General features: G+C 39.6%; 1 protein-coding gene across 1 annotated transcript in view; it reads right to left on the bottom strand.

The window, feature by feature from the left end:
• Positions 1-19,764, bottom strand: part of AHR (aryl hydrocarbon receptor) — a 97,642-nt gene that overhangs the window by 58,948 nt on the left and 18,930 nt on the right. The gene's annotated exons all lie outside the window — the stretch shown is intronic.

Below are 19,764 nucleotides of genomic sequence, written 5' to 3' on the forward strand. Positions count from 1 at the left end.
TTGGAGTTCCTTCTTCAGCACAGACTTCCTGTGTAACCCTGGGCAAATCACTTAAGCCGCTTTGTGACTCAGTTTACCATTTGTAAAATAAAGATAAAAACGGTCCTCTCTCACTGAGAGTTGAGAGAGCAATGCATTAAAAATTGTGAGGTGCTCAGATACGAGGCCCATCTAAGTTCCTAAGATAGATATTTGAAAATACTTTAAATTATACCAAAAGTATATGTATAGAGAACAATACGACTTTTTAAGTACTCTTGGTTTATTTGGTTAGCTGCACTGAACAGTGAATTATGAATGGTTACCATTCCCACCCCCCGCCCCCAAGATCCTGTTTTGTTTTGTTTTTAAATCAGCTATACAAGAGACATATGAACATCAGTCTCTTTATCTTATACTTTGAATGAATAAAGAAAAGCATGTGGTGCATCACAGCTTAAGGCAGCAACTTTGCTGAAGGCTGGGCTTGGAAAGCCTAATAGGTACTTTCTTGACTGAACTACAGACAGCAAAGGCAGGGCTAACAATTTACTGCTCAGCCTGCAACATGCAGAAGTTGGGTGCTGTATGCAACTACCCTAAAAAAAACCAACACATTGGGGAGAGAGAACAAGAGAGTTAAGGCTGAACTTACAGGAGGAAGCCTAGAGAGAGGAAGGAAGGGAACTGGAACCTCTGACTACTTAATCCAGTCTTCCCAAAGGGAGAGCCTCTCGTGGAAGTCCTGAACTCTAAGCAATCTGCTTACATGCTGAATCTGCAAATGCCTCCATGTTCAGTCAATTATGTTTTAAAGAAAAAAAGGAAGGGGCAAGCCAAGGTGAGAAGCTTTGCAAAGCTTGTCCTATAAATTCTAATATGCTGGGCTGAGGTTTTTTTTGTTTAGTTTTAACCATACAGCTTATATGTACTATAAATTAATGAGTACATCCATGATTAATAATTCAGAAATAGCATTCATCAACTTTGACTGTAAAAAGTTGGAAGAAATTTATTTACTAAGAATTTATTGCTTAAACAAATTATGTTAGCAGATAGCACTGTTAGCCTTTTAGGCAGGCAGCCGACAGCTTCAGTATACCAAATAGAAACAATTTGGGGGGCTCATCAGCAAGTGATTTTTTCTTTACAAATCCTAAAATTAGAGATTAAACTTTAAAATCTAAGTTTTTTACTCATGATTTAAATTGCCAATTTCAGTTACCTTGATTTAAATAAATCTACCCTAAAGAACCCAGAAGGCTTTATTCCTCAGGTCTAAAAAGGAAAATTATATGTTATTTCTCCACTAGAAGTTCACCATTTAAATAAAAACTACATACAAATTCCCAAATATTTGTATTACTTTTCATTCTAAATCTAAGCAATATTATATTTGGTTAAATAGCACCTGAATCAGCTGCAAGACCCACCAACCAAATGTTCTCTCTTATTTAATAAGTGCCAGGAACTTGATTAGCATAACACTATACACAAAAATAAATAAAGCATCTGCCTGAGAAGTTGTCAGCCTGGAGGACAAACACATAAAATAAAGCAAGATACTCTGGAAGATTAAACATTGTCATTAATTTGGATTTTGTTTTAGTCTCACTTCTCATCACAAAGAAAATATTTGACTTGCATGGGCTTGCAGATCTTTTTGAAATAGGGGTGTTTTTACAGGGATTTGAAAGAGTTCTATAAATTAGTGAGATTATAGCATTACACAGTACCCTCGAGCCTCTTGAAGCCACCCACACCTTCACATCACCAGATTGTACAGAAACCCACTAAGTTATGACTAAAGGACTATGCATTCTATACCACTCTACAAAAAGATTCCCATATAGTCTCACAAATCTGCCACAGCGTTTTCTATGAGAATTTTCATCTGCTTGTGCATGATGCCTAGAAATGATTGCCATTTGTACCTCTAAGGAAGTTGTTAGACATTGGAAAGCCTGAACACAAGTAGTTTTTGTTTGAAAGAATTACCATTTTAGAAGTGAGCTGGGCCTCAAGTGGTTGGTAGAAAGCTAAACTAGAGGGGCCAAAGAACGCTAAGGCAAAATTTTCAACAATACATTTAATTATATGTGGTAAGAGCCACTGTAGATTTTGTAAGTTAATCGTCTTTATCTCTGATGAATTTTCTGGTCTGTTATACACTGAATAATATTCAGTATTTGTCTTCAGCTGTGTGTTAATCTGTACATTTGATTTATACACATGGACTCTGAGACTACTGAAGAGTATTCCTTAAAGGATGGACTGTAAATGGCCTTTTCTGACCCTCTCTTTTTTGCAGAGCAGATGCACTTCAAATTGACCTAGCTGTAATTATGCTATGCCTTGTTTTGTTTTTTAGTTGTTGTTTTTTTTTGGGGGGGGGGGGGGGGAGGGGAGGAATTGAAAATTGATCTTTGAGTTCTTTTAATATAGTACAGCAATTTGTTGATAACATGCATGTTTTAATTTAAATAAGGGGTGGATGAGGTTGGGAAACTATTTCATAACTAAGTTCAGTGTTTTCCAACTTTACACTATAAACTGATAATTGTAGGACAAAGTTAATATATATGTGATATATAACTATATAGTAAAAATAAATAAATAATATCAACAGAAAGTCAAATGTGATAGATTCTTAAAGTTTTGAAAAAATAGATTAAGATTTTGATGAAAGAAAAAATATCAATCCCTTTTTCAACACCGGAGTTCAGAAAGAAATTGGCCCTCCATCAGCAAGTCTCAAAGTCTGGGTCAACTGACTCAGGCTCACGGCATGGGCTAAATATAGTAGTGCAGACGTTCCCACCTGGGCTGGAGCAAGGGCACTGAAGCCCAGCAAGGTGGGGGTGGGTTTCAGAGCACAGGCTCCAGCCCAGGCCGAGAGACTTGCTATCATGGGGGTTTCTTTCTTTTTTGCAGTGTAGATGTACCCTTTAAAGATAATAGCTCCTAACACTACTTCCTGTATAGAATTATGAATTCCTCTCTGACTTACTCGTGGGTACAAAATAACACTTGTTTCCCAGTCCCAAGCCTTACTGAACATTGTGCATCACATACTTAACACTTCAGGCTGGTCTCAAGCACCAGTAGACACAATTAAGTCAACATTTCCCAACTTTTAGCACAGTTGGCATCTACAGTTTTTCCCTAAGCTTAAAACAGGAAACAATTGCAGTGTCTCACAACAGTACTGGCAAATGAAGATTTTCTAATAGTGACTTATGTTCTGTAAAAATCTAAGTGTGGCTTGAGGGAGAGCTGAACTAGAGGTCAACAGCAATGCTGATATAACAGAGCAAATCAGAACATGGAAGGGACGAGCCCTTTCTACAAAAATCCTGTGTTTATTCTCCAGAAATAAATCTAGTTTTGTTTGCGGAGAAAAGTGGACCCTTAACTGAGAGCCTGAGCACTACAATGTTTACAGTGTTTGTACTTTTCATGCACTTAAACCATGTTAAGGAGCAGAAACTTTTAACTGCATTCCTGGCTCTCAAACTGCTGTTTCTGTAAGAAAGTTTTTGATAGGAATTTAAAGATTGGATGTTGCCATTACGGTTAGTGTCAGCTAAAGTTAGACCAGTTAATGGCAGGAATTCCCAAGTTAGTCCAGTAAGTGTAAGAGCGTTTGATGTGGACAAACACATGCATAGAATTAAGCAGCAGGCCATAACTTCTGTTAAAACTTTTAGCACGAGAAGCACTACCAGCCCATCACCCATACTCTCCTATATCAGGTATTTAATTGGTTCCAGTGTGGGGATTTCAAGGCTCCTTACCATATAACCTGTAATTGGCACCAGGGTAACAGGGCTCCTTGCCATATAACCCATAAAGCAAGGTAGGCTCTCCCTAGCCTACCCGCTAGGACTCAACGCCCTCTGCATCCTAGGATGTCCCCTCCCCGCCCCCTCTTCCCCCCGCGAGGTCTGACCTCGACCCACAAAAGCCACAAGGTCTTACCCTATCACATCAGTTAAAGGCCCATTGAGAAAACCCCAAGTCTTTTACCTCTGGGAACTGTTCATTTTATTCTCTCAACCACACTGGAATCCAGCTACAGAGGGTGCCAGCAACTAGCTTGGTCCCCCTCCCTCCCTGCCTGGTATCACAACTTGACTAGAACAGATTTAATGGAAAAGAAAATTGATCAGCTATTTCCGTGTGTGTGTGTGGGGGGGGGGGTGTTCTGGATTTCATTAGCTTGCAAATAAGAAAAGAGTCATAATTTTAATAAGTTATACTGATATACCCTCTTGACCTGCAGGAGACATACTGCATTTGATAAAATAATTAAGTACTACACTAGCAGCCAAAAATTCTTCTAATTTGCCTCTAAATATATATATAAATGGTGAAACAAAACTACAGTAAGGATCCTAAAACACTGTAAAGAACTTTGCATAAAAATCTGTTCTCACTATTATATTTTAGTACTTTTAGCAAACATACTATGACTTTTTATATTAGCCCTTTTCATACACTTTAGTCAATTCATTTGTCCCTCTTACTTGACATCAACAAAGAAAAACAGGAAAAACTTGCATCATTTCAAAGGAATGGGATATTTTAAAATTTTGTATTCCTTATGTTAGTGTAAAAATAAAACTATTTCTTGCTTAGAATGGAAGCATGACTAAACGTTATATGGACAGCCTACTAAAATTCTGAAAGACTATCGCAACTGAGCTGCATAAATGGATTTTTAATGCAGGAATCAATTATCTACCACTAATTCTTGTGACAAAATATGGCTACCAAAACCACATAATCGGGGGGGGGGGGGGGGGGAGGAAGAGAAGTATGCGCAATCACTTAAGAGACTATTAAGTCTTGCAGAACTATATTTAGTAGCTTCAGTCATAGGCTAATTCCCCTTTACTCCTTCCCAATGGCTATGTCTACACTGCTCACCCCTTGTGGCAGTGCATAGTATTCACATAGCTACATGCCGCAGTGAAAAGCAGACTATGTCCACATTGTGGTGCGTAGTTACATGCGTCAGCAAAAGGCTCTGGCAGAGGGGGAGGCAGTGAGAAAATGCCAGAGCCTTTCCTCACAACGGGGGGAAAAGACTCCGGCAGGTCTCTGTAGCGGTGAAAGGCTCCCACAGCAGGTCACTTCACAGCTAAAAACAGCAGTTTAGATGGGGGAGGCACTGCTTGGGGAATTAAAGAGCTGTGTAGGGTACATACCCACAGAATTCAGGCATGTCTCTACTTGCTTCAGTCAACACTGCTATTTACGTCTGTGCTAGGGCATGCAGTGTATGCACTCTACACACCACCAAAAGGAGTGTGCAACATTGATGTAGCTAACCTTACAAAGTCCCCAAATTAACCCATATGTTGTAATTGATCTCTAGTAAGCACAACATTCTAATAAAACTATTTTGAACATAACAGCAAGTCTATCTAAGAGAGTGGGAGCTAAATAAAGAAATTCTGTAATGTTGTCAATGTAATGTTATAGACAAAGCAATAAAAAAAAAAGCAAAAAGCTAAATTAAATTCCTGCATTAAAAAGGCAAAAAGTTCGGTTTTTCTACAGCTAAAACAGACAGAAGTCCCAGATATCTGTAACAGAAAACTAGGCTGTGGAGCTGTCTCCCAGAAAAAGTACTTCAATATGTTGCCACCTTGGGTAACTCAGGCTTAACAGGGGGAGGTCCCTGCATAGCCTCTAGTTTTTCCACAAATGTAACCTTTCCCTAGTCAGCTGAAAGAGTTGTTAACTCATCCTGTTGAAAACATTAGCTATCAAATGATCACTGTGTCTATTTTATGGCTGAAGAAAAATACCATTTTTGTAACTGCTTATATTGAGGCACCAAGAGACACTAATGGTGTTGGTTGTACTGTATATTGCTGTATTGTCCCGGCCATGTCAGAAGACAGACAGGAGGCAATGGATGTGACTTAATTAGGCCACAACTTTATTCACTTAAAATATCTGGAAAATACCCAGCAATAAATTGTATGGTGTAGGTAATCATTTCCTTAGCTGTTTCCCCATACCTGGGAAGACTGTTTCCCCCTACCCGGAAGGGCTGTCGTTAGCCCTGTCCCTTCCCATTGCTGGGACTCCACTGCCCTCCCCTTGTATCAGGATTAAGGAGACTGGAAAAAGGAGATGAGCACATGCAGGTATCTGAAGCTCTACCGAGCCGCTGCTGCCAACCTAAATGCAGTGAGGGGGGGCTTCTGTGGAGCTGCCTTGTATAAAAATATTCCCTTCCCCTACTACCTGGTCCAGCCACTTCCTATTCCTCCCTGCTCCATCCAGGTAAACTTTCCCCTTCCTCCCCACTTCCACCATCAATTAGAGAGGCAACCCCCATATGGAGCAACAACCCCCTTCTCTTCTGCCAGCTGGACAAAGACACACCACACATCTTTGCACTGAGCACATTTCTTACAAACCATGCCCAGACCTCAGACCCTGAAATGGATCTTGTTCAGACAACTGCTCAGGTTAGCCACTTAAACATTCCCTTTAAGAAAAACTTGGCCTGCTATAGAAGATTTTTAAAATATTTTGCTACTGATTTCTCCAGCTTATCTCGATCTCTGGCTGTATTTATAGTATCAGATTTGTTTTTCTCCTCCTATAAGTAGGAACAGGTAATCTACTGGGGCAGGGGAGGTTGCAGAAAACACAGGTGCCAATTTCTTTTCTAAAACATACATGGTTAAGGTAATGTAATGATTAAATACACAAATTAGAGCTAAACAATGCTTTCCATTAGAATCACAAAAAATATATACTTGGATGTTTAGTCTGGAAAAGTCAGTAAAAATTTGCTCTCTTACATTTACGTACCCGATTGCATTTCTTCCCTCAGAACCTGGTGCCAGAGCACCATTTATTTCACTCCAAACCTTTATATAAAAGGGTATAAAAACCACAGATGGTACCTTTCTGGAACCAGTGCAACTGACCAAATACAAATACCATATACAGTGTGTTGACGTTCAACCTATTTTTTTTTAGCAGGCTTTCAAACAAAACTGACCTGGTGGACAACATGTAACAATTTTCATTAAACCACTTCAGTAATAACAAGGAAAAACTGTCAGCCAAACAAAATCTACCTTTCAGAATCACATTCAATTACTTTATGAATTTTCTATAAGAATAATTTGTCATCCATCAAAATACAAAGGCAGATTTATTGGCTGGTTTTCATTTGTAAATCTAATTAGTTACATGGTTCATCTTGCCTGTTCCATTCAACATTTATGGATACAACTTTATACATTTGAGTAACTTCACTGAGTTGAATGTCTCTATTTCATCTTTTAGACTTACCAGCTACTGAACTGATTACTTTTAGTCATATATTGACTTTAGGTAAAGTGGCAATGGTTACTTTTAGAAAAAGTGCACTGAAAGAGATGATAGTTTCATCTATGTTTTTCTTGATAAAAGTTAATTATTTTTCTTGAATTGCTGGAAATTATGCAAATTTATAATTTAGATATGGATTTCCACAAGAGGAGGAATTTAATTTACGTCGATGGTTATTGGTAAAAGAGTGGCACTTATCGAAGTTTTATTATGGCTGTACCATAATAGGCTTATGACTGCAATTTCATCAAAAATGATGGTACAAATTGGGCTCGCCCTGTCGCCTTTGCTCCCCAGCTAACATTCTTATATATTAAGGCTGTCAAATGAGCCACATGATTTGCCAAGCATTAACTTGCTAAGTAAAGGAGGAATAATCCTCCTGTATTACAAGGTACTTTTAGCACTGTAAGTGATAATCTTTGCTGTTTATCTTCCCAGAGGAATATCTATATATCATCTATTGCTATAAAGTGTACTTTTGAAGGTAAAGGAAGCATTGCCACAACTTGAGATACTACTATTAGTGTTATAATTTGCATTCTGCCCAATATAGAGACTTCGTTTGATCCATATAATACAATCATAGTTAGCTTTGTTTCTGTCATGAATTGTTAATAGCACCTAATACTAGCGTGATGGGGCGCTGGGCCATAGGCACCTATGCATGTCCCAGTTGACCCTTTAGAACCGGGAACTGTAGTTGAAAGCCACATGTTCTTAGTCATGTGTACTACAGGATATTGTATATAAGACTTTCTGCCTCATAGGTAGGGAAGCAGAAAGGCACGGACCTGGAAGGGGAGCCCTCCACAACTGTCAGAGCAGTTGACCTTGAGAGATACCTTCAAGGAGGAGGAGCTGACTAGGAGGAAGTCAAAACTGAGAAAGGCTGGGAAGCCCTGGAAAAAGGACTGTAAGAATGATGAAGCTCTGGAGATAAGGATTGAGACAAGACCCTAAAGAGCAGTGAGCCTGGGTTGCTTTGTGCTGTTTTTAATCTTTGTTGCTACATTAATAAAGAACAGTCCTGTTGGTGGATCACACCATCATTTTAAAACTACATTTTTGTATTTTTTGTTTAGGAAAATTTCAGAAGTAGCTCAGACATTCCGGTAACCATTAAAACTGCCATCAAATTACAACTGTCCTGAGACAAAGCTGAGAGAGCAGAATCGCTTCACTCTTATTCCCACTGGAATAATTGGTCAAATGCCTCTTTTGAAATTAACAGTCTGTATTCTGAGTTATTCATCAGAAATGTATTTCAGAGCCTCACCCTCTAAATGAATTTTAACATGTAGATCTGCCTATTTGGCTATAGCTAGCAGCCCAAAGGAAACTGTAAAACAGCAGACAAACCTTTAGAGAAGCAGGGGAATGAAGATTGGGAATTTCTCCAAGAATCTGAATTGTAGTTTTATATGGTTCTATACAATACATGGTTGTGGATTTTTGGTTGGTTGGTTTTGGTTATGAGCTAGAAACCAGGGAATCTTTAAACTAATTGAAAGTCAATCTGAGAGTATGAAAAGTGTGAAAGTTAGTTTATAAATGTTGTGAATTCCCATGATCTATATGAATTCTAAAAGGAATACTGACAGTCATTGCTACAGAGTAGGGCAATTTCATTATGTAAGTAACACTAGTGTCCTAGCACCACACACACAAAACAAAAACAAAAACAGACATTGATCCTGTTCAAGGAGCTTAATTAGCTTAGAGCAGTGGTGGGCAACCTGCTGCCCGCGGCCCGTCAGGGTAATCGGCTGGCGGGCCACGAGACAGTGTTTACATTGGGCACCGCTTCCCACAGCTCCCATTGCCCGGGAACAGCGAACTGCGGCCACTGGGAGCTGCGGGCGGCCGTGGCTGCGGACAGTCAATGTAAACACGGTCTCGCAGCCCGCCCCCAGCGGATTACTCTGATGGGCTGTAGGTTGCCCACCACTGCCTTAGAGGAACAGATCAGAGGAAAGGTTAAGTTGTTTGTGAATAAATGTGGGTCAACTAAGTAACCTACAATTCTTGAAAAAAATCTGCTAATTTATTATCTATAAAGTTCCACTCCTCTCCCTTGCACACTTTCTTTCCTCCCCATGCTCATTTATAATCCTTGATCAAATGATGAGGCCCCTTTCCCAGTAATAAATTATCTTCTTTGTAGTGGTGTGGGGCAAGATTAGCAGAGTTGGATTCCTTTTTAAGATGTCATATGCTCAAGAGGAAAATTAAAGGCAAGAAACTTTTTCATTTTCAGCCTGAGACGTGAAGACTAGGGCAATGCACCAAGATCACGCAGAGGTCCATCTAGTTCAGTCCTCCCTCCAACAATGGCAAGCACCAGAAGTTTCAGAGAAAGGAGCAAAAACCCCTTAAAAAGGGGCTTATGATGGGAATTGTCAGAAAACATAATAGGCATAGATACCAGTCTCACCTCCTCCTCACCCCGCCCAAACACCTCCATCTAATCAAAAATGATTGGGAATTTTTCAAGTAAATGATTTTTCTTTGATATAACTTTTTCACTAGACTGTACCAGTTTTGTTTTGATAAACTTTTAGTCAGGAAATGTTTTTTCATGTCCAGCCTAGAATATCTGGTCAAAATAAGAGAGGCAAAACCTGTCCTGAGAATAGCTAATAGACTGCTATCTAAGCATGCACCTGGAGTTGGGAGACCCAGATTCAATTTCTGCTCTGCCTGATTCAGACCTGGGACTTGAATCTGGGTCTCCCGCAACTCAGGTGAATGCCTTAGCCACCAAGCTGTTAACTGTGGCAGGGAGTGGATCTGTATCTATCATTTTGATCAGAAAATGCATCCTATACTTACTTGAGAAACCCTTCCCAACAGAAGGTTTTTTTGTTTTTGTTGGTTTGTTTGTTTTTTTGGTCAAAATTGGTACATTCCCGAAGAGTTTGTTTTGATGAATCAGCATTTTCTGACAAACCATTTCAATGAAAAACTCCCAGTCAGCTCTAAGTCTGTTGTCAGTAATAAAACTAACTTGTGTACTTCTCAGCTTCTGTGGATGTCTCCCAGCTCTTAGTTTAAACACTCCCCCAAAACATATTTGTTTTTTGTGCCAGCAGTCTGATTCTATTTTGATGGAGGCTGAGTAGGCTCCTTCTTCCCCAATCTTTCCCCACTGCCTAATAAACTTAACCCCCCTTTTTTCTTTATACCATCTTATCAACCACACTTAGGCTTTGTCTACACTAGCAACTGAACGACAAAAGTGTTAAAGTGTCAGAGGTGTTAAAAAGAACACACACACACCACAAAAGACAAAAGTTTTGTAGACAACAAGCGCCAGTGTGAACAGCGCTTTGCCGGCAAAGCTACTGCCGCTTGCTGGGGGTGGAAGGTTTTTGTCAGCAGAAGAGCCGACAAACAGCGGTGACACTGCTCACCTTTTTGTGGCACTGCTGTAACAGCACAGCCATGTCGCTAAAAACTGCAAATTTTAGACAAAGCATTAGACTTGAAGTCCTTGTTTTGCTCCTCAAGCCAATTCAATGTCTTAAAAAAAAAAAAAAAAAAAAAAACCACAACACCCTCCTATGAGATTTTTCTGTTATCTACACTTTCATTTAACAAAGCAAAAGGTGAGTGTCTGAGAAGGAAACCACTTGTCTAGCACAGTACTCAGAAGTCCAATCAGCCACAATCTTTTCCTAAATGAGTGTTTCTTTCTATATCACTGATATAGGAACTTCAACAGTAATGCAACATAATAGCTTAATATGAACTGAAACTCCACTTAAATCTTACTACAAGAAAAAGATGTTAGGCACCTGCAAAGCAGACATCCAATCTTTTCTGGATGAAAGAGTGAGTTAAAGGCACTTCAAAGTTTTGCTTTTAGTTAAACCACAAAAATACATGTTAGATTAAATACATTTGTAAGATATATTTCAGTAAAAAGCTACACAAAAACAAGTGTACAACTACCTACAACAGAGTCAGATTTTTAGCCTAAGAAATAGACATTTCAATCAGGCACTGGATTTATTGTGAGTTTGATGGAAGGTTCCTAGACTGTCTGGATCTGCTAAGATGGAGAAGAATCACCAAGAATATCAGACTTGGGTATCCACATGGTTACAGACCTGAGAATCTGTTTCTGCCACCAGAACTGAAAAGAATTGTTATGACCATATCTCCAGTTATGAGATTATTTGAGCCATGCCACAATTATAATTGAATTTTGCACCACTAGGTTGTAGATGAGTATTCATCAACTAGTTTGCCATTTTGTGCCATAGTTTCACTCTCAAGAGGAAACGTTTCCTACTATATGTTTGTATAACACAAATTTATGGTGATAAGTGATTTATAATAATTATAGTGCACGATATGAGATACTATTTCTTTTCCTCTATTCTAAAAAACACTGAGTAAGGTCTGTAAGGTAAAGGGCAGTTCTAGCCAATTAGAATCTCATAGTTCCCCTCCTGATTTATAATTTATACCACAAATAACTGCAACGGTCATTGATGGTTTATAGCAGGGGTCGGCAACCTTTCGGAAGTGGTGTGCCGAGTCTTCATTTATTCACTCTAATTTAAGGTTTTGCGTACCAGTAATACATTTTAAAGTTTTTAGAAGGTCTCTTTCTATAAGTCTATAATATATAATTAAACTATTGTTGTATGTAAAGAAAATAAGGTTTTTAAAATGTTTAAGAAGCTTCATTTAAAATTAAATTAAAATCCAGAGCCCCCTGGACTGGTGGCCATGACCCGGGCAGTGTGAGTGCCACTGAAAATCAGCTCGTGTGCCGCCTTGGGCACGCGTGCCATAGGTTGCCTACCCCTGGTTTATAGAGTAATGCATACAGGAGTTTTAATAACATGCTGCACCAATATTATAATAAATGGTAGAGGAACTGCATCACTTTCTTTATATCTAGAACCTTATTTTTACAGAGAGAAAAAATGCAGCAGCTATGAAATTCCTCAGTCATGTAAAACCGGTGACAAGACATGACTGAAGAGTTAACTTTTGACTCCCCCCCCCCATGGAGTGTATTTGGGGATTTTGCAAGCTTTATTTATGCAAGTATTCTGAAGATTCCAAGGGCTTGATACAAACCTTTAAACTTTCATTTAAAATGAACACTATGGACACTTATCTGTGGGTTTTTTTATGTAGGTAGTATTAATAACTATTGAACTCTACAATTAATGCTTATTTAAAGAACAGTCTCCATTAAAAGGAGAACATTTATCACAACATGGTATTTAAAATACTGCAGTGTTTTTGTAATTAAAATAGGTAACTAATATTTTGGATACCATTTGGTAACATAGTAGTGTTCATTTTTTAATCATTGAGAGTATGTAGTACTGCTAAATGTAATATTAGTTTATTATTAGATCTGGTATCTGATCAAGTTTGTAGTCACTAGATTTTTTTCAAATCTATTACAAAACTTCAATAAAATGTACAAATAAGAGTAGACCTTAGGGCAGGCAGAACTACTCAATTCCTTTGAGCCTTTATTTTTTTTAAGCTTTCCATGAAGGGAAAGAAATTAGGATCTCTATATGCTGCTGCAATATAAAATCATTACTGGATGAGGGTGTGTATTACAATATACCATGTATTACTTTGAACAAATAAATCATTTTACCTTTCTGTGACTCAGTTTCCTTGCCAGTAAAATAAAGATATTTGCTGTACCATACAAAGGTTTTGTGAGAAATAAGCCATTGGCTGTTGTAAAACTTGTTGAAAATCCTTGAATTGAAGGTGCTACAGAAGCTCAACATGTAATTATTACTGGCCGGATTTTCAGAAGTGCTGAACACCTACCTACACAGTGGAGTCACCACAGTCTACAAAATGCCCACCTTTGAAATGAAGGTCATTTATAGTATTTGTGTTTTAGAAACGTGTACTAGAGAAGAACCTAAAAGATACGAACACCAGTGTTCCAGACTTACTGGTCAACCAGAAATCCTCTGGAACCAGAAGTAATCAGGCAGCAGTGGAGATACACACATAAAAGCAGCAAATACTTTACTACCTTGGGGCTTTAGCCAAGGGGGTGGAGGGCTAGGGCTGCAGCTGCAGGGTGTGGGAAGTCAGGGCTTCTGACACTTGGGAGCACCAGGGCTCAGGGCTTCAGATCTGGAGGGAGCGCTGGGGCTCAGGGCTTCAGTCCCACGGCTCTGCTCCCGGTTTCAGTCTCATGGGGGGTGCTGGGGCTCGGGGCTTCAGCCCTGTGACTCTGTTCCCGGCTTCAGCCCCACAGGGGTGCTCAGACTTGGGGCTTTAGCTATGAGGGGAGCACTGGTTTTAGCCCCAGCAAACTAAAGCCCTGAGCCTCGGCACCCTCCTCCCCCCACCACTGAAACTGGGAGCAGAGCTGTGGGGAACCCAAGCTGAAGCCCTGAGCCACAGTGCCCCCTTCGGGGCAGAAGCCAGTAACAGAGCCATGGTGCAGAAGCCCCAAGCCCCAGCTCTCTCCCCAGATTTGAAGCCCTGAGCCGCTGGTGCTCCTGAGGGTCAGAAGCCCTGACACCCCCCTCCTCCTGGTGACTGCAGCCCCAAATCCCCCCAACCCTCCAGTGGCTGAAGTCCGTAATATCTTCTTCGGAGTTACGGACATTTCAGAGTTACAGACAACCTCCATTCCCAAGGTGTCTGTAACTCTGAGATTCTACTATATATGAACAAAAAATATTTAGAAGCATGACCATAGACAAAATTGGTATCAATTAATTTAAGTAATTTTATTTTTAGTCTATTTTTATACACGAGGCTGAGCAATTTGATGATGGAATCACAGATTAAGAAATTCTTGATTTTTATGCATGCAACACTGAAATAATACAGGTTTGCATTTCATTTATTTACCTTCTTTTAAAAACAGAAAGGTGCTTATGAAAAACATGCAGTTGCACAGCAAATTCAATTCTGTGGACTCTTTCTTGGGCTTTCAATTTAGAGCCATTGCATACTATTTTAAAACTGGAGGCACTGAGGTCTGTCCCACTAATACCTCAAAAAGAAAGGTCACCAGCTGATTCACCCAAGCTGTTTTCTGAAGCACCACAGATTTTCCTGAGGTGCCTCCCTTTCAAGTAATGATCTATCTTGACCTTGATTAGCTTGCGGGACGACAATATCAGCCTGAGTTAATAGGACTAAGATTTTTAACTGTTAACATCAGACTATATTAAGACTACGTTACATATGTTAAGACTATATTACATAATTTAATAAGTGTTTCAGACACTAAAAAGAATTTGTGGGGGGGGGAGGGGAGGTGTTAGAACCATTGGAGGATGTGGTTTATGTACCTTGCCAGACATGAAGTCTACTTTAGCATGTCACTAACAGTATCCTCCACTCTAGGTCTCTAGTTTTCCATCAGCAGAAAAGTTCTCCCCCAAATCACTTGGTAATTGTTATTTTCAGCATCTTTTAAAAAAACTTCAGATAGTTTCAATACACAGCCCTTAAATATAAAGGTCTGACATACAATGTCTTGATAGAAAAAAAAATGATGGATTTGATCTATTAAATATGCCTAACAACTATAGAAACAATGTCTTAAATTTGGGCTTCTCTTTCCATTGAGTAATAATTGAGAAACGTTACAGAATTTTTGGCAGGTGAATTTCCACATGCTTCCATTTGTAGAAAGGAAAATGTAAATTGCTGCTAGTGTTCGACAATGAAGCAGATCAGGAAGTTGAGACAGCAGCAAGCTCTCTCCATCCTGAGCCCTATCCTGTCCCCACCCTGCTCTACATGGAGAAGAGGTAAGCGGGGGGCAGGAGTAGGGGGGAGGGGGACACCCTGACATTAGCTCCCCCACTCCCCTGCACAGCAAGCAGGAGGCTCCCAGGAGCAGCTCCAAGGCAGAGGGCAGGAATAGCACATGGCGGGGGGGGAGGGATGCTGAACTGCCAGCAATTGGTAGCCTGCTGGTGGCTGCTGCACAGGGAATTTAGGAGAGTGGGGAGCTGATGCGGGGGCTGCCGGTCCACCCTGGTTCCAAGCCCCCTCCAGCTAGCTGCAAGGGGCTGCTCTTCCTGCAAGCAATGGACAAAGCAGGCAGCTGCCAAACAACATTACAAGGGAGCACTGCACAACTTTAAATGAGCATGTTCCCTAATTGATCAGCAACAAAACGACATTAACCAGGATGACTTTAAGTGAGGAGTTACTGTACTTCATCTCACTTCAGGCTTAATGGTAAATTTTGTTTTGAACAGAATGTCTTGTGAAAAAAGTTGTAGCTATTCTGACATCCAATCCATTATCTCACAAGGATGGAAGACTTCCTTTTATAATCTCTGCAGTAGGAAACAAATGAATCAAGGCTAATCAACACAAAATTTAGTCTAGAAATACTGGAAGAGCACTTTTTAATATTTTTTTTCTACTATTTTAGACGTCCTGGATAGCTGAAATCTTTTCCCTTGAGGTTTGCGGATAAGATACATGTTATGAACTAACCCATTAGCTAAACTAATACTTCTAAAATCTATACTATAAATTGATTTAAAAGTGTTTATTAATGTCTTTGATCATCTTAATTAACTCCATTTTAATGAAGTACTTGTCTGGGATTGCTCTAAACTTTTAAAATTATTCACAAAGCAACCACTTTTTAAACAGTAACAGCTTCATTAAAATATTTACTCAGTAGTTTTAATGGTTGAAGTTCTTTCTCCCTATGAAACAGATTATGTTATAAATGGCCAGAATTATAAACATCTACAGAGCTTAACCATACAAGCAAATCTTATTTCCTTATCAGAGACTAGATAAAAATCAAACAGGAAAACGCCGATATTTCTGTTAACAAGTATATGTAACAGGAAAATGCTGAGTCATAACAGAAACACAAAGCATGAAAAGGTGTTTCAGCCTTAACTGCTTATTATATCTTTAAAATTACGTAAGATATTTGCATTTTTAACACGATTAAGTGTTTTTCCTGCCTTCTCTCCCCACCCCCTGCAAAGAGTGATCTTTAGAATTACAAGGAATTATTTTTAAAACAGTGTTCAAAGAAAAAGTTCAAGGGGTGATATCCTGTCCCAAAGTCAATGAGGAGTTTTGGCATGGACTTCAATAGGACCAGGATTTCAACAAAGATCTTTATGTACCATGACATTTTAGATTATACGCCTCTTTGGAGCAGGGGCTGTCAATTATGGTTTGACCAACAAGCACAAGGGGGGGGCTAACCTAGTTGTGTTTTTTAGGTGCTACTATAATCATCAATGCCATGGAATTTGGAATACTGGATTGAGGCGAGATGAGAAGTGAGGTGCAAGAAAGGGGACTGCAGTAGTTGATGCAGAAGATGTCTTAGAAATAGACAAGGCTGTTTGTGCCTGAAGAGGCGATACTTTGGAAGAACAATGGAGCTGGAGAGAGGCTGGATGTTTGAGGGAGGAAAGAGAGTAGGAAAGAAAACAGGTTGTAAGCTTGGGTGAAAGGGAGAATACTTAATTTGTCACCAATAATGAAAGAAGTGTTGTGGAAAGAATGGAAAGCTCTAGTTTTTACAATGTTGGATTTAAGAGGGCAGCAGCATATGCTAGTGCTGATGTCAGAGGCAGTAAAATGTCAGACTCATAATAAGAAACAAATCAACTTGAATTTAGGATGTAACTTTAAATTGAATCAATGGACCCAGGAAATTAACTTTCAAAAAGGGGAACATGGTCATGGGAATTTAGACCTAAAAACCTGAATAGTGTCTGTAAACGAAGTGTTTATTTTTAAAACATTTCCAGAATTACAAATAAAATCCAAAGCTGTGGCTAAGAAAGGAAGATGAACAGATGCTAATGTAAGCCCCAGGACTAGGTGCTTGCTAGGAACAGCTCTTGGGGCTTCCTCTATGGTGAGAAGGAAAAAACCCGCTACCAGCTTAGTTTGCTCATTAGGCTCTCTGGCTCCCCTCTAGGTTAAAAAGAGGAAATCGAGGGGCTACTTACCTACTTCCAGGTCTAATTTACATAAGGAGTTTATGAAGCTAGGGGGGGAGGGATAGCTCAATGGTTTGAGCATTGGCCTGCTAAACCCAGGGTTGTGAGTTCAATCCTTGAGGGGGCCACTTGGGGATCTGGGGCAAAATCAGTACTTGGCCCTGCTAGTGAAGGCAGGGGGCTGGACTTGATGACCTTTCAAGGTCCCTTCCAGTTCTAGGAGATGGGATATCTCCATTAATTATTATTATTATTATTATTATTATTAAGCACTTTACGTTTTTTTATTTTGGAATTTGTGTTTCATTCTTTTAAATAGTATTAAAAGTGTTATGTAACTGCATATATGTGGCATGATATAATGAATGTAGGAATTCATGAACATTATTCAATGAGGAAAATGACTACCCTGATCTGGAAGTCAGGCACAATACGGTTAGAGGAGAGACTTCTTCTGGAGACTTTTGCTCTGGTGAGAGAGGCTCTATCCCACTCCAGCACCGTATTAAAGCTGTCTGGATTGGAGCCAACCTGGTGAAATGGCAGCTGCAGACTGGACAGGAGCTGGCAGTAGAGGATAGCAGCTGATTGCTGTAGGCTAGAGAAAATCTGACCAGTAGGCTAGGCTGTACTTGGTAGAGGTGGACCAGAGGGAGAGACTGTCCATATTGCACCCCTTTGACTACTATCAAGTTAAACTATATTTGAGAATGTGGTTTAGGTTTGTGAGGGCTGTGCTTTGAATAAGTGCCTTAACAAATAGCTAATACATAAGGCTAAGATTTTGTCAGGGATATTTTTAGTAAAAGTCACGGACATGTCATGGCAATAAAGAAAAATTCACGGAAGTCCGGGCCCTGTCTGTGACTTTTACTAAAAATATCCCTGACAAAATGAGGAGGGAGAAGGCTCCAGCACCCATGGCCCCAGTGGCTGGGCAGCTGCGGGCCCTGGTTGGAAGCTTCGGGGCACCTCGCAGCTCCGCACTGCCATGGGCTGAAGTCATGGAGGTCTCTGGAAGTCATGGATTCCGTGACTTCCGCAATCTCCATGATAAAAACGTAGCCTTAATAATGAACAACAAATGGAATTGGAGGAACTCCTCTCGCTCAGAAGTGTTGTGGTGTTGCTTAATTTCATTTTAAAATTCAAATATTTTAGCCCAAATACAAGTAGTTGTATTTCAGGTTCCCAAAGACTTTTCTGTGTGCTTGTAAGAGCGTAAATGATACACTATTAAAGGTGGCCAAAGTTTTAGCGTTTGATTTCCTGAACCTGAAGTGTGGGAAATCATCAAATAGGGGCATATCTAGTGGGGTTCTGCAGAGATTGGTACCAAGCCCGATACTATTCAACATTTTCATCAATGATCTGGAGGTAAATATAAAAACATTGTTGATAAAATTTGCCAACGACACAAAGATTGGTGGAGAGGTAAATAATGATGAGGGCAGGGCAGTCATACTGAGCAATATGATCATTTCATAATCTGGGCCCATTCATACAAAATGTGTTTTAGTACAGAAAAATGCCAAGTTATCCAGCTAGGAACAAGGAATGCAAGCCAAGCCTCCAGACTTCAGGATTGTATCCTGGAATGCAGCGACTCTGAAGAGGACCTAGAGGTTATAGTAAACAAGCAACTTAATATGAGCTCCTAATGCCATGCTGTGGCAAAAAGGACTACTGAAATCCTTGATGTATAAACACTGGAGTAGTCAGCAAGATGACTTTACCTCTGTATATGGCATTGGTGAAACCAATACTGGAACACTGCACCCAGTTCTAGTGTCCACATTGTAAAAAGGAAGTTGAAAAATTGGAGAGGGTACAGAAAAGATCCACAAAAATTATTTGAGGGCTAGAGAAAACGGGTTTAGAGACAGATTTAACAAGCTCAATCGGTTTGTCAAAAAGATGATTGAGTGGTGGCTTGATTACAGTCTGCAAGTACCTTTACATGAGATAATACTGGTTACTAAATGGCTAGAAGCTGAAACCAAATACATTCAAATTAGAAATCAGGCACACATTTTTAAAACCGTAAAAGTGATCAGCCACTATAACAAACTACCAAGGGAAGTGGTGGATTCTCTAATCTCTTGATGTTTCCAAATCAAGACTGGATATCCTTCTGGAAGATATGCTTTAATCAAGCACAAGTTATTAAGCTCAATACAGGGATAACCGTAAAATGTAATGGTCTGTGATATACAAGAGGTCAGACAAGATCTAATGGATCTTTCTGGCCTTAAACCCTATGAATGTGTGGGAAAGGAGACCTGAACCAATTGTTTTATATATTTTCAAAAGGACCCCAGCAGTAATCCTGGACATCATATTGAAATCAGCCCTTTATGCAGTCTAACACTTGACAAAAGAGTTACATCTACCAGTTAAGCAGCTAATGTGGTGAGATCGCTGCTCATCACAATGCTCTGAATAGTTT

Source organism: Emys orbicularis, chromosome 2, assembly GCF_028017835.1.
Source record: "Emys orbicularis isolate rEmyOrb1 chromosome 2, rEmyOrb1.hap1, whole genome shotgun sequence".
Classification (NCBI taxonomy): Eukaryota; Metazoa; Chordata; order Testudines; family Emydidae; genus Emys; species Emys orbicularis.